This window comes from Oncorhynchus masou, chromosome 23 (assembly GCF_036934945.1).
Source record: "Oncorhynchus masou masou isolate Uvic2021 chromosome 23, UVic_Omas_1.1, whole genome shotgun sequence".
NCBI classification, from domain to species: Eukaryota; Metazoa; Chordata; class Actinopteri; order Salmoniformes; family Salmonidae; genus Oncorhynchus; species Oncorhynchus masou.
The window spans coordinates 29,794,093-29,808,520 of record NC_088234.1 but is presented as its reverse complement, the minus strand read 5'-3'; positions in this window follow the sequence as shown (position 1 = coordinate 29,808,520).

Below are 14,428 nucleotides of genomic sequence, written 5' to 3'. Positions count from 1 at the left end.
CATTAGCTTAACCTGTTGAAACTCCCCATCCCGGATCCGGGATCGTGACTAAAGCCTCAGGCTCATTAGCATAACGCAACGTTAACAATTTCTGAAAATCGCAAATAAAATGAAAATAATGCGCCTGCTCTCAAGCTTAGCCTTTTCTTAACAACACTGTCATCTCAGATTTTCAAAATATGCTTTTGAACCATAGCAATTGACTAATTTGTGTAAGAGTATGCTAAGCTAGCTTAGCATTTTGAGTAGCATTTAGCACGCAACATTTTCACAAAAACCAGATAACCAAATAAATAAAATCATTTACCTTTGAAGAGCTTCGGATGTTTTCAATGAGGAGACTCTCAGTTACATACCAAATGCGCAGTTTTTCCTGAAAGCGTCTGTGTGTAGGAGAAATCGCTCCGTTTTGTACATCACATTTGGCTACCGAAACGAACCGAAAATTCAGTCACCTACAACGTCAAACGTTTTCCGAATTAACTCCATAATATCGACCGAAACATGGCAAACGTTGTTTGGAATCAATCCTCAAGGTGTTTTTTCACATATCTCTTCATTGATATATCGTTCGTGGAAGCCTGCATTCTCCTCTGAATTCTGTGGAAAAATACTTGCAGCTGACTTTTGCGCACCAATTTCGGCGCAGGACACCGGGCGGACACCTGGTAAATGTGGTCTCTTATGGGCAATCTTCCAATGATATGCCTACAAATACGTCACAGGTGCTGCAGACACCTTGGGGAAACGACAGAAAGGGCAGACTTACTCCTCCCGCATTCACAGCCATATAAGGAGACAATGGAAAACAGAGCCTCAAAAATCCTGCTCATTTCCTGGATGCCGTCTCATCTTGGTTTTGCCTGAAGCTCACGTTCTAGGGCACGCACAGAAATGATCTTTGCAGTTCTGGACACGTCAGAGTGTTTTCTTTCGAAAGCTATCAATTATATGCATAGTCGAGCATCTTTTTGTGACAAAATATCTTGTTTAAAACGGGAACGTTTTTCATCCAAAAATGAAATTGCGCCCCTAGAGTTTCAACAGGTTAATTAACGTTACGACATCTGTTGAACTTCCATCCTCTCAGGCCCGGGGCACAATGTATGAATTTATGGTTGGATCATAATCAACGTTATAATTATTGGCCAGTACGGAGAATTAAGTAAAAAAGTCCAAATCCCTATCTCCATTCATGGCTAATTTAGGAAAGGGCCACCAGAGGACAACAACACAAGCTTTAGGTCATTGACGATCTGGCTTCCCTTGACACTTTATTTTGGTGCTACAGGACCATTCACAGCTGAATTCACTCAGTTTAGCTCAACCCTGATTGGCCATTATTTTATAATTTTGTTCATCAAGGGAGGCCAAATGCTGGCTTCCTTTGCATTTAATACTACTGGCAGCAACAATGTTATACTCTTTTTGACCAGACAGCATGCATTGGCTACACAAATCCAAGATGGCGTAGCAGTCAGACATCTTTGTCTTTGTCCTGTCGTGTCCCTTGTATATATCTTTTTATTCGCATATAATTTTAAAATATTTCCCTAAACCTCAACTTCTAAATACTCTCCTGCAACCCGCCTCACCCAATGAGGCGTGGATCTATTTTTTTTCAAGAAAGTATTTCTATTTACTTCGGATCAGGAATCTCTCAACTGAAACTAGCCAGCTAACTACCTATCAGCTAACTGTCAGGAAACCATTGCTAACGGTCATTAGCTAACCTTTAGCTTGGAAAGCTCTCGCCAGTTTCGTACAACGTGACTCAAACCAGAGCATAACGGACCTATTTTTTGTCAGAATTGCTGTGTCCCCAGCAAGCCCAACCACTCACTGGACCCATATGTTCACATGGCTTTCTAAGGTCTTTGAAAGCAAAGTTAACAAACAGATCACCGACCATTTCGAATCCCACCGTACCTTCTCCGCTATGCAATCTGGTTTCAGAGCTGGTCATGGGTGCACCTCAGCCACGCTCAAGGTCCTAAACGACATCATAACCGCCATCGATAAGAGACATTACTGTGCAGCCGTATTCATCGACCTGGCCAAGGCTTTCGACTCTGGTCAATCACCACATTCTTATTGGCAGACTCGACAGCTTTGGTTTCTCAAATGATTGCCTCCCCTGGTTTACCAACTACTTCTCAGATTCAGTGTGTCAAATTGGAGGGCCTAATGTCCGGACGTCTGGCAGTCTCTATGGGGTGCCACAGGGTTCAATTCTCAAGGCCGACTCTTTTCTCTGTAAACATCAATTATGTTGCTCTTGCTGCTGGTGATTCTCTGATCCACCTCTACGTAGACGATACCATTCTGTATACTTCTGGCCCGTCTTTGGACACTGTGTTAACTAACCTCCAGATGAGCTTCAATGCCATACAACTCTCCTCCTACCGTGGCCTCCAACTGCTCTTAAATGCAAGTCAAACTAAATGCATGCTATTCAATCGATCACTGCCCGCACCTGCCCGCCTGGACAGCTCTGACGTAGAATACATGGACAACTACAAATACAGATTAACTTCTTATGGCTGGGGGCAGTATTGAGTAGCTTGGATGAATAAGGTGCCCAGAGTAAACTGCCTGCTACTCAGGCCCAGAAGCTAAGATATGCATATTATTAGTAGATAGAAAACACTCTGAAGTTTCTAAAACTGTTTGAATGATGTCTGTGAGTATAACAGAACCCATATGGCAGGCAAAGTCCTGAGAAAAAATCCAACCAGGAAATCTGAGGTTTGTAGGTTTTCAAGTCTTTGCCTATCCAATATACAGTGTCTCTGGGGTCATATTGCACTAGATGTCAACAGTCTTTAGAACCTTGTTTCAGGCTTCTATTGTGAAGGAGGAGAGAATAAGAGCTGATTGAGTAAGAGGTCTGGCAGAATGCCATGAGCTCAGTCAGGCGAGCGCCCGTGAGAGGTAGCTGCGTTCCTTTTCCAATCTAAAGACAACGGAATTCTCAGGTTGAAACATTATTGAAGATTTATGTTAAAAACATCCTATAGATTGACTCTATACATTGTTTGACATGTTTCTACAAACTGTAATGGAATTGTTTGACTTTTCATATGGCCTGCGCCTCGTGAGTTTGGATTTGTGAACTAAAATTGCGAACAAAAAGGTATTTGGACATAAATTATGGACTTTATCAAACAAAACAAACATTTATTGTGGAACTGGAATTCTTATGAAGATCATCAAAGGTAAATGAATATTTATAATGCTATTTCTGACTTCTGTTGACTCCACAACATGGCGGGTATCTGTATGGCTTGTTTTGGTCTCTGAGCGCTGTACTCAGATTATTGCATGGTGTGCTTTTCCGGTAAAGCTTTTTTGAAATCTGACACAGCGGCTGGATTAAGGAGAAGTTTATCTAAAGTTCCATGCATAACACTTTTGCATCTTTTATCAATGTTTATTATGAGTATTACTGTAAATTGATGTGGCTCTCTGCAAAATCACCGGATGTTTTGGAAGCAAAACATTACTGAACAATAACGTGCCAATGTAAACTGAGATTTTTGGATATAAATATGAACTTTATCGAACAAAACATACATGTCCTATGAGTGTCATCTGATGAAGATCATCAAAGTTTAGTGATTCATTTTATCTCTATTTCTGCTCTTTGTGACTCCATTCTTTGGTTGGAAAAAGGGCTGTGTTTTTCTGTGACTTGGTGCTGACCTAACATAATCGCATGGTAAGCTTTCGTAGTAAAGCCTTTTTGAAATCAGACACTGTGGTGGGATTAATAACAAGTTTATCTTCAAAATGGTGTATAATACTTATATGTTTCAGGAGTTTTAAGTACGAGATTTCTGTTGTTTGAGTTTGGCGCCCTGCACATTCACTGGCTGTTGTCATATCGATCCCGTTAACGGGATCTCAGCCGTAAGAATTAAGCATCTCCAATCCAAAATTATATATAGAATCGGCTTTCTATATCGCAACAAATCATCCTTCACTCATGCTGCCAAACATACCCTCGTAAAACTGATCATCCTACCGATCCTCGACTTCGGCGATGTCATCTATAAAATAGCCTCCAACACCCTACTCAACAAATTGGATCCAGTCTTATCACAGTACCATCCGTTTTGTCCCCAAAGCCCCATACATTACCCACCACTGCGACCTGTACGCTCTCGTTGGCTGGCCCTCGCTTCATACTTGTCGCCAAAGCCACGCCTTATCTTAGTTCACTGGTCATCATAGCATGGTCACTCGTAGCACGCGCTCCAGCAGATATATCTCACTGGTCATCCCCAAAGCCAATTCCCCCTTTGGTCGCCTTTCCTTCCAGTTCTCTGCTGCTAATGACTGGAATGACTGAAGCTGGAGACTCACATGTCCCACACTAGCTTTAAGCACCAGCTGTCAGAGCAGCTTACAGATCACTGCACCTGTACATAGTCCATCTGTAAACAGCCCATCTTTGTACCTCATCCCCAGTATCTCCCAGTATCTCTACTTGCACATCTACCATTCCAGTGTTTAATTGCTATATTGTAATTACTTCACCACCATGGCCTATTTATTGCCTTAACTCCCTTATCCTTTATCTTGGCCAGGTCGCAGTTGCAAATGAGAACTTGTTCTCAACTAGCCTACCTGGCTAAATAAAGGTGAAATAAAACTAAAATAAAATATGGAGACTTGGGTGGCGCTGTTTAGTTCACTTGGATGAGTTCTACGGTTAGGTACATTCTGCATCTTGTCAATTGAAGGACTTTAATGAAACACAGAGAGATTAAAAATGTATTATTCTGTATCCATGTTCTTTTTTTTTCTTTTTTGGGGGCGGAAGCGTGGCCCTCCTTGGCATCCATGAATACACGCCACTGGCTGACTGTATTACATCTATGGTCGAATCTGACCTGTATTAAACGCTTTCACTGAGAGACATTCAGTGATCGCTGACACAATTTCATCATGATACTAGGCTCAGTCTGTTATGAACTTGAGTGAAGACCCAAAAGCGGTTTTAACAGAAAACAGAGTTCTTTAATGAAAAACAGGAATGGCATAAATCCTCTTCCAACGTTGTCAGCGGAACAAAAAAACGTTAGTATAGTGCAGGATGCACCTGCCAGGCAGACTCCGACAGGACAGGACAAGGTGGAAGCAAACGAGACGACAGCTTGCTTCTGGCATCAAAAAACACAAACAAGAATCAGACACTGAAAGTAGCAGGAACAGAGAAAGAAATAGAGACCTAATCAGAGGGAAAGAGAACAGGTGTGAAAGAGTGAATGAGCTAGTTAGAGGAGATGTAGAACTGCTGAAGAATGAGAGACAGAGAAGGTAACCTAAAAAGACCAGCAGAGAGAGAGTGAAGAGAAAGGACAGGAACAGACATAACAAGACATGACAGTACCCCCACTCACCGAGCGCCTCCTGGCGCACTCGAGGAGGAAACCTGGCGGCAACGGAGGAAATCATCGATCAGCGAACGGTCCAGCACGTCCCGAGAGGGAACCCAACTCCTCTCCTCAGGACCGTACCCCTCCCAATCCACTAGGTACTGATGACCACGGCCCCGAGGCGCATGTCCAAAATCTTACGAACCCTGTAGATGGGTGCGCCCTCGACAAGGATGGGGGGGGAGGGACGAGCAGGGCGCGAAGAACGGGCTTAACACAGGAGACATGGAAGACCGGGTGAACGCGACGAAGATAGCGCGGGAGAAGAAGTCGCACTGCGACCGGATTAATGACCTGGGAAATACGGAACGGACCAATGAACCGCGGGGCCAACTTGCGAGAAAGGGAAGGTTCTGAGTGGAGAGCCATACTCTCTGCAACAATATCTAGGATATTAGCGGCCCTCACAGTCTGCGCCCTATTACGGCAAAGTGCCGACCTGACCCCCTTCCAGGTGCGCTCGCAACGCTGGACAAAAGCCTGAGCGGAGGGGACGCAGGACTCGAGCTGAGATGAGAACAGCGGAGGCTGGTACCCGAGGCTACACTGAAAAGGGGATAGGCCGGTAGCAGACGAGGGAAGCGAGTTGTGGGCGTACTCTGCCCAGGGGAGCTGTTCTGACCAAGACGCAGGGTTACGAAAAGAAAGACTGCGTAAAATGCGACCAACAGTCTGATGGCCGTTAGACTGGGGATGAAAGCCGGACGAGAGACTGACGGAAGCCCCAATCAAACGGCAAAACTCCCTCCAAAATTGAGACGTGAACTGCGGGCCTCTGTCGACGTCAGACGGAAGGCCTCGGAAAACATTCTCGATAATGATCTGAGCCGTCTCCTTAGCAGAAGGGAGCTTATCAGCCGCCTTAGAGAATCTATCGACAACCATAACTGTCTTCCCCGCTGATGAAGGCAGTCCGGTGATAAAATCTAAAGCGATGTGAGACCACGGTCGAGAGGGAATGGGAAGCGGTCTGGGACGGCCGGCAGTTCAGATTTAGTCTGCGCGCAGACCGAACAAGCGGCGACAAATCGACGCGCGTCACGTTCCCAGTGGGCCACCAGAAATGGAAGCGAGCGTACCCCGAACGCCGGGGTGGCCGGCTAACTTGGCAGTGGGCCCACTGAAGAACGGCCGGACAGTAGGAACGGGGAACGAACAGAAGGTTCCTAGGACAAGCTCGCGGCCTTGAGTGTGAGCGACTTTACCTGCCTCTCAATTCCCCAGACAGTCAACCCGACAACACGCCCGTCAGGGAGAATCCCCTCGGGGTCGGTGGAGACCTCAGAAGAACTGAAGAGACGAGATAAAGCAGAAATAACAAACTCGAAACAAAGCGAAAAACAGAGCCCAACGAGCCTGACGCGCATTAAGTCGTTTGGCTGAACGGATGTACTCACGGTTCCTATGGTCAGTCCAAACGACAAAAGAACGGTCGCCCCTCCACCACTGTCGCCACTAGCGGATGGCGGCAGTTCGCGATTACCAACATCATAGTTACGTTCACGGCGATAAGCGATCGCGCAAGGATGGACCTTGCCGTCAGCGCTGAGAAAGAATGGCTCCCACGCCCACCTCTGACGCGTCAACCTCAACAACAAACTGGCTAGAGATGTCAGGTGTAACAAGAATAGGAGCGGATGTAAAACGATTCTTAAGAAGATCAAAAGCTCCCTGGGCGGAAACGGACCACTTAAAGCACGTCTTAACAGAAGTAAGGGCTGTGAGGGGAGCTGCCACCTGACGAAATTACGGATGAAACATAGAAAGTAGCGAAGCCCAGAAAGCGCTGCAGCTCGCCCGCGTGACTTAGGAACGGGCCAATCAATGACAGCCTGGACCTTAGCGGGATCCATCTTAATGCCCTCAGCGGAAATAACGGAACCGAGAAAAGGGACAGAGGCGGCATGAAAAATGCACTTCTCAGCCTTCACATAAAGACAGTTCTCCAAAAGGCGCTGGAGGACGCGTCGCACGTGCTGAACATGAATCGAGAGAGACGGAGAAAAAATCAGGATATCGTCCATGTAAACGAAAACAAAAATGTTCAGCATGTCTCTCAGGACGTCGTTTAGTGCCTGAAAGACAGCTGGAGCGTTAACGAGGCCGAAAGGAAGAACCCGGTATTCAAAGTGCCCTAACGGAGTGTTAAACGCCGTCTTCCACTCGTCCCCCTCCCTGATGCGCACGAGATGGTAGGCGTTACGAAGGTCCAATTTGGTGAAAAACCTGGCTCCTGCAGGATCTCGAAGGCTGAAGACATAAGAGGAAGCGGATAACGATTCTTAACTGTTATGTCATTCAGCCCTCGATAATCCACGCATGGGCGCAGGGACCCGTCCTTCTTCTGAACAAAAAAAACCCCGCTCCGGCGGGGGAGAGGAGGAGGAGACAATGGTACCGGCTTTGAGCGAAACCGACAAATAATCCTCGAGAGCCTTACGTTCGGGAGCCGACAGAGAGTATAATCTAAAGTTCCCGGAAGGAGATCAATACTACAGTCATACGACCGGTGTGGAGGGAGAGAAGTGGCCTTGGAACGACTGAACACCGTGCGCAGATCGTGATACTCCTCCGGCACCCCTGTCAAATCGCCAGGCTCCTCCTGTGAAGTAGAGACAGAGGAAACAGGAGGGATAGCAGACATTAAACAGGTTACATGACAAGAAACATTCCAGGATAGGATAGTATTACTAGACCAATTAATAGAAGGGTTATGGCGCACTAGCCAGGGATGACCCAAAACAACAGGTGTAAAAGGTGAACGAAAAATTAAAAAAGAAATGGTTTCGCTATGATTACCAGAGACAGTGAGGGTTAAAGGCAGCGTCTCACGCTGAATCTTGGGGAGAGAACTACCATCTAAAGCGAACAAGGCCGTGGGCTCCCTAACTGTCTGAGAGGAATGTCATGTTCCCGAGCCCAGGTCTCGTCCATAAAACAGCCCTCCGCCCCAGAGTCTATCAAGGCACTGCAGGAAGCAGATGAACCGGGCCAGCGGAGATGGACCGGAAAAGTAGTGCGTGATCCAGGCCTGAGTAGTTGCGCTCACCAGTAGCCCTCCTCTTACTGATGAGCTCTGGCTTTTACTGGGCATGAGGTGACAAAATGACCAGCGGAGCCGCAGTAGAGACAGAGGCGATTGGTGATTCTCTGTTCCTTCTCCTTGGCCGAGATGCGGATACCCCCAGCTGCATAGGCTCAGCATCCGAGCCGGCGGAGGAGGGTGGCAGTGATGCGGCAGGTGGCAGTGATGTGGAGAGGGGAGCAGCGGAGAACGCGAGCTCCTTTCCTCGAGCTCGGCGACGAAGATCAAACCGTCGCTCTATGCGAATAGCGAGAGCTATTAAGGAGTCCAGACTGGAAGGAACCTCCCGGGAGAGGATCTCGACGAGGAGACCCTCCAGAAAACGAGCGAGCAAAGCCGGCTCGTTCCAGTCACTTGAGGCAGCGAGAGTGCGAAACTCAATAGAATAATCCGTTATGGATCGATTCCCCTGACATAGGGAAGACAGGGCCCTGGAAGCCTCCTCCCCAAAAACAGAACGGTCAAAAACCCGTATCATCTCCTCCTTAAAGTCTTGATACTGGTTAATACACTCAGCCCTCGCCTCCCAGACTGCCGTGCCCCACTCACGCGCCCGTCCACGTAGGCGATGCGGGCTGCGCTCCTGGAGTAAGTGTTGGGCTGGAGAGAGAACACCACATCACACTGAGTGAGGAATGAGCGGCACTCAGTGGGCTCCCCAGAGTAACACGGCGGGTTGTTGATCCTGGGCTCCGGAGACTCGGAAACCCCGGAAGTGGGCGGTGGATCGAGGTGGAGTTGGTGAACCTGTCTTGTGAGGTCGGAGATGGACGGCCAGGGTCTCAACGGCATGTCGAGCAGCAGACAATTCCTCCTCGTGTCTGCCTAGCATCGCTCCCTGGATCTCGACGGCGGAGTGAAAAGGGTCCGGAGCCGCTGGGTCCATTCTTGGTCTGATTCTTCTGTTATGAACTTGAGTGAAGACCCAAAAGCGGTTTTAACAGAAAACAGAGTTCTTTAATGAAAAACAGGAATGGCATAAATCCTCTTCCAACGTTGTCAGCGGAACAAAAAGAACGTTAGTATAGTGCAGGATGCAAGGCAGACTCCGACAGGACAGGACAAGGTGGAAGCAAACGAGACGACAGCTTGCTTCTGGCATCAAAAAACACAAACAAGAATCAGACACTGAAAGTAGCAGGAACAGAGAAAGAAATAGAGACCTAATCAGAGAGAGAACAGGTGTGAAAGAGTGAATGAGCTAGTTAGAGGAGATGTAGAACAGCTGAAGAATGAGAGACAGAGAAGGTAACCTAAAAAGACCAGCAGAGAGAGAGTGAAGAGAAAGGACAGGAACAGACATAACAAGACATGACACAGTCAATATGGAGATTTATATACAGAGGGCAAATGGTCATTATGTTGTTGAACAGCTAAAGGGTACTGTAATCTCAGCACTATAAAATCAGCACTGATTGACAAGCGTGAGAAAAATCTCTGTGTGCATTTGCACTAACTTGCCGTACTTCCGGCACGAACCGAGTAAATAATAAAAACTGTGAAAATAAATGTTCACACAAAAATGCATATGCTCTGCATCCATTCCCATGTATATTCACACATGTATATACAACACACACACACACACACACACACACACACACACACACACACACACACACACAAAGCATAGCTCTGTACATAAAACAAACAGATCCCTTGCAGTGAGAAGGGGATACATATTCCCATCACCAGTGTTCTGCAGCAAAATATTTCCAACTTAGAATCAGCACTCATTCCACAAGGTTCTAATTAGAAAACCAGGGGTAGAAAAAACAGGGGTAAAAAGAAACCCTGCTTAGCCCCTGAGGCCACAGGCGAGCGTCGATCAGAGAGAACTGGCAGGTCTATATAGAGGACTGCATGTGGTCTATCTGGCACTCGACCAGCAACCCAATGGTTGCTCAAAGCAAGAGGCAGACAAAGCCAGTCAGTCAACTACAAATGTGGATCTTAATTTGAGCCAGTTTGCTACAGCAGGAAAATAACTCGACAGCAAAAGGAAATGGAAATTATTATGTGTGACATTTCAAACTGCAAATCACAAACTTCAGAAGCCTTTTTATATCTCAAAAACAATTCAAGTTTTAAATTTCCTGCATGGCAGGAAAGTTATCCTTCAATACAGTGATCAAATTAAGATCCTACATCTGTACACTTGGAGTCAATTGCGGCATCGTCCGCTATCCATTTGATTCAACACAGTCCCCTGCAAATGAGCACAATTTGTAATTACAAACCATTGATCTGAGCAGGGTGAGACTGAGAGTGACAGTCCCATCGATATTCAAAAAACGTTCAAATTACTTCGCTCAATACAACAGCAACGAATGTGCTTTCCATGATAGAAAACTAAGCACCACGGCAGCTCTGAAAAGTACTGAGTGAGTCAGGGAGATCCTCTGTCATATGTCTGGAGGGGAGGAGAGGGGGATACACAGGATAGATGAGAAGGAGGGCAGGGGGGTTCAGCCCATCAGGGACTCTTTGCTCTGAGTCAGCCAGCGGTGTAATCCTCACGGCCGGAGAGGAAATGGAAAGGCAGGGTGAAGTCAAGGACCCTGCTTTAATGACTAAGATCAGGCTTCAGCACAGGGGCTGAGGGAGGACCGACCAGGGGAGGACCGTGAAGGGTTAAAGAATGGATCTGGTTCCTGACCTGGAGAATGTCTGTTGTCTAACTCCAATATAAACGCCACGTATTAGTTCTGAATCGACTTCCTATGTTTATTGATATAATTTAAGAAAATGAGGAGTTGGCCTTTCCAGGAGGAGTCTGGCATTTATTTGCTGGTGATGGTTGCAAATTGATGGCTTTAATTTGTAACATTAGTGTGCCTATGAAAAAACCAGACGCACACTCGATCTCTCTCACATACCTATTTGGCACCTATCCTTATTTGTGCTCTGTTCAATGCATTTCTGACTTCACCTCGGAATGTATAATGAGTTAAACTGATGGTACAGATTCTCTCTCGTCTTAGAAAAGAGCTTCACAAGGCCAGCGCATTAACAGTCAAAGCATGAGTGAGAGCTCTTATTCTCTTTGCGCCTGCATGTTAGGGCTACGACAAACTAACTTTTTGAAGCTGATTGATTGCATGTGTGTCTGGATTTCACTTCATTTTGGAAACGGACCACGCCATTAAGACATTTTGACAGGCATAACGACAAGTTAGAGACCGATTTTAAAGCTGTTGTCAAAAGAAATTCAACCTATTGTCATTCTTATTTGATAAACTTGATGATGGATGATTCCAAATGAGTGATGAATTCTATAATTGTGACAACTCACATAGTTTTAACACCAATTATAATTCTGATTGAGAAGCTTGCTCAAAAAACCCATCAGCATTACAGACTATCGAATGGAAGTTGTTAGCCTGAACTTTCCTCATCCCTTCACTGTTATACTCCAAGGAATGAGAACTCTTTCTGTGATTTATTATATATTTAACTTTCTTGACAGCCCTCCAGCACAACACTATTCCACTGATACACTCATGCTTTTTGAGATAGCTGACTTGCCCAGCTAAGTAGGAGCGTACGTATGTCAAATCCAGCTGTTGCTGACAGAACTGTTTGGTGGTATATGATTCCTGTGCGTCAATCCATTAAATGATCAGGCGACACTTCTATTGCGTAATCAGCTGGTTAGAGTGACAGACGCGCCAGAGCATGGCGGGAGGCAGGCAGAGTGGCTGACCAGACCGTCCCTACTGGACTTACTTCATCAAGGAAGTTCAGCTTAACAACATATAGCAAAATGCAGTATATCACAACACTACTGTGTCCAAGTGGATAAACCTGAACACACAGAAGGGCAATGAGCGATCAATCACCTTATAGGGAGGCCTTTGGCTGCAGTCTGTCTGTGGCACAGAAAGGAATAACAAAAATATATCTATGTAGTTAGGGACACAGAGGGCTCTAAACCGACTGATCTATCAGCTTAGAACGATCACCTCACAGCTTCACAGGGAGGTCATTGGCTGGCTACATTCTGGCTGGCTGCACCTTTTTGGTTCCAGGAAGAACCCTTTCCACAAATGGTTCTACATAGAACCCAAAATAGTTCTACCTGGAATCAAAAGGGGTTCTCCTATAGATGCGGTAAAGAGGTCAATGGAACTTGACCAAAACAATGGAAATGCCATGGAATCGTGTGGGGGAAAGATGCCATGGTGGAAAGATTCCGAATCTCCTGGTTGCCCCCTAGCTAAATTAGATAACATTTAGACTATTGTTTATATGTGTATTTCATACTATGTTGAGGTAGAAATCGGAGTAAAATGCGGGATTCTATGTCAACCCCAATACATGTTCATGTCATCATCACCAATCAACAGCATTACAGTTAAAAAATGACTTGTTCTACCACCACCGATTTATCTAGGCTAGCTATGCTACCAGCTTATACGAACAGGAGTTAGCATGTACAGTGCCTTGCGAAAGTATTCGGCCCCCTTGAACTTTGCGACCTTTTGCCACATTTCAGGCTTCAAACATAAAGATATAAAACTGTATTTTTTTTGTGACGAATCAACAACAAGTGGGACACAACCATGAAGTGGAACGACATTTATTGGATATTTCAAACGTTTTTAACAAATCAAAAACTGAAAAATTGGGCGTGCAAAATTATTCAGCCCCTTTACTTTCAGTGCAGCAAACTCTCCAGAAGTTCAGTGAGGATCTCTGAATGATCCAATGTTGACCTAAATGACTAATGATGATAAATACAATCCACCTGTGTGTAATCAAGTCTCCGTATAAATGCACCTGCACTGTGATAGTCTCAGAGGTCCGTTAAAAGCGCAGAGAGCATCATGAAGAACAAGGAACACACCAGGCAGGTCCGAGATACTGTTGTGAAGAAGTTTAAAGCCGGATTTGGATACAAAAAGATTTCCCAAGCTTTAAACATCCCAAGGAGCACTGTGCAAGCGATAATATTGAAATGGAAGGAGTATCAGACCACTGCAAATCTACCAAGACCTGGCCGTCCCTCTAAATTTTCAGCTCATACAAGGAGAAGACTGATCAGAGATGCAGCCAAGAGGCCCATGATCACTCTGGATGAACTGCAGAGATCTACAGCTGAGGTGGGAGACTCTGTCCATAGGACAACAATCAGTCGTATATTGCACAAATCTGGCCTTTATGGAAGAGTGGCAAGAAGAAAGCCATTTCTTAAAGATATCCATAAAAAGTGTTGTTTAAAGTTTGCCACAAGCCACCTGGGAGACACACCAAACATGTGGAAGAAGGTGCTCTGGTCAGATGAAACCAAAATTGAACTTTTTGCCAACAATGCAAAACGTTATGTTTGGCGTTAAAGCAACACAGCTCATCACCCTGAACACACCATCCCCACTGTCAAACATGGTGGTGGCAGCATCATGGTTTGGGCCTGCTTTTCTTCAACAGGGACAGGGAAGATGGTTAAAATTGATGGGAAGATGGATGGAGCCAAATACAGGACCATTCTGGAAGAAAACCTGATGGAGTCTGCAAAAGACCTGAGACTGGGACGGAGATTTGTCTTCCAACAAGACAATGATCCAAAACATAAAGCAAAATCTACAATGGAATGGTTCAAAAATAAACATATCCAGGTGTTAGAATGGCCAAGTCAAAGTCCAGACCTGAATCCAATCGAGAATCTGTGGAAAGAACTGAAAACTGCTGTTCACAAATGCTCTCCATCCAACCTCACTGAGCCCGAGCTGTTTTGCAAGGAGGAATGGGAAAAAATTCAGTCTCTCGATGTGCAAAACTGATAGAGACATACCCCAAGCGACTTACAGCTGTAATCGCAGCAAAAGGTGGCGCTACAAAGTATTAACTTAAGGGGCTGAATAACTTTGCACGCCCAATTTTTCAGTTTTTGATTTGT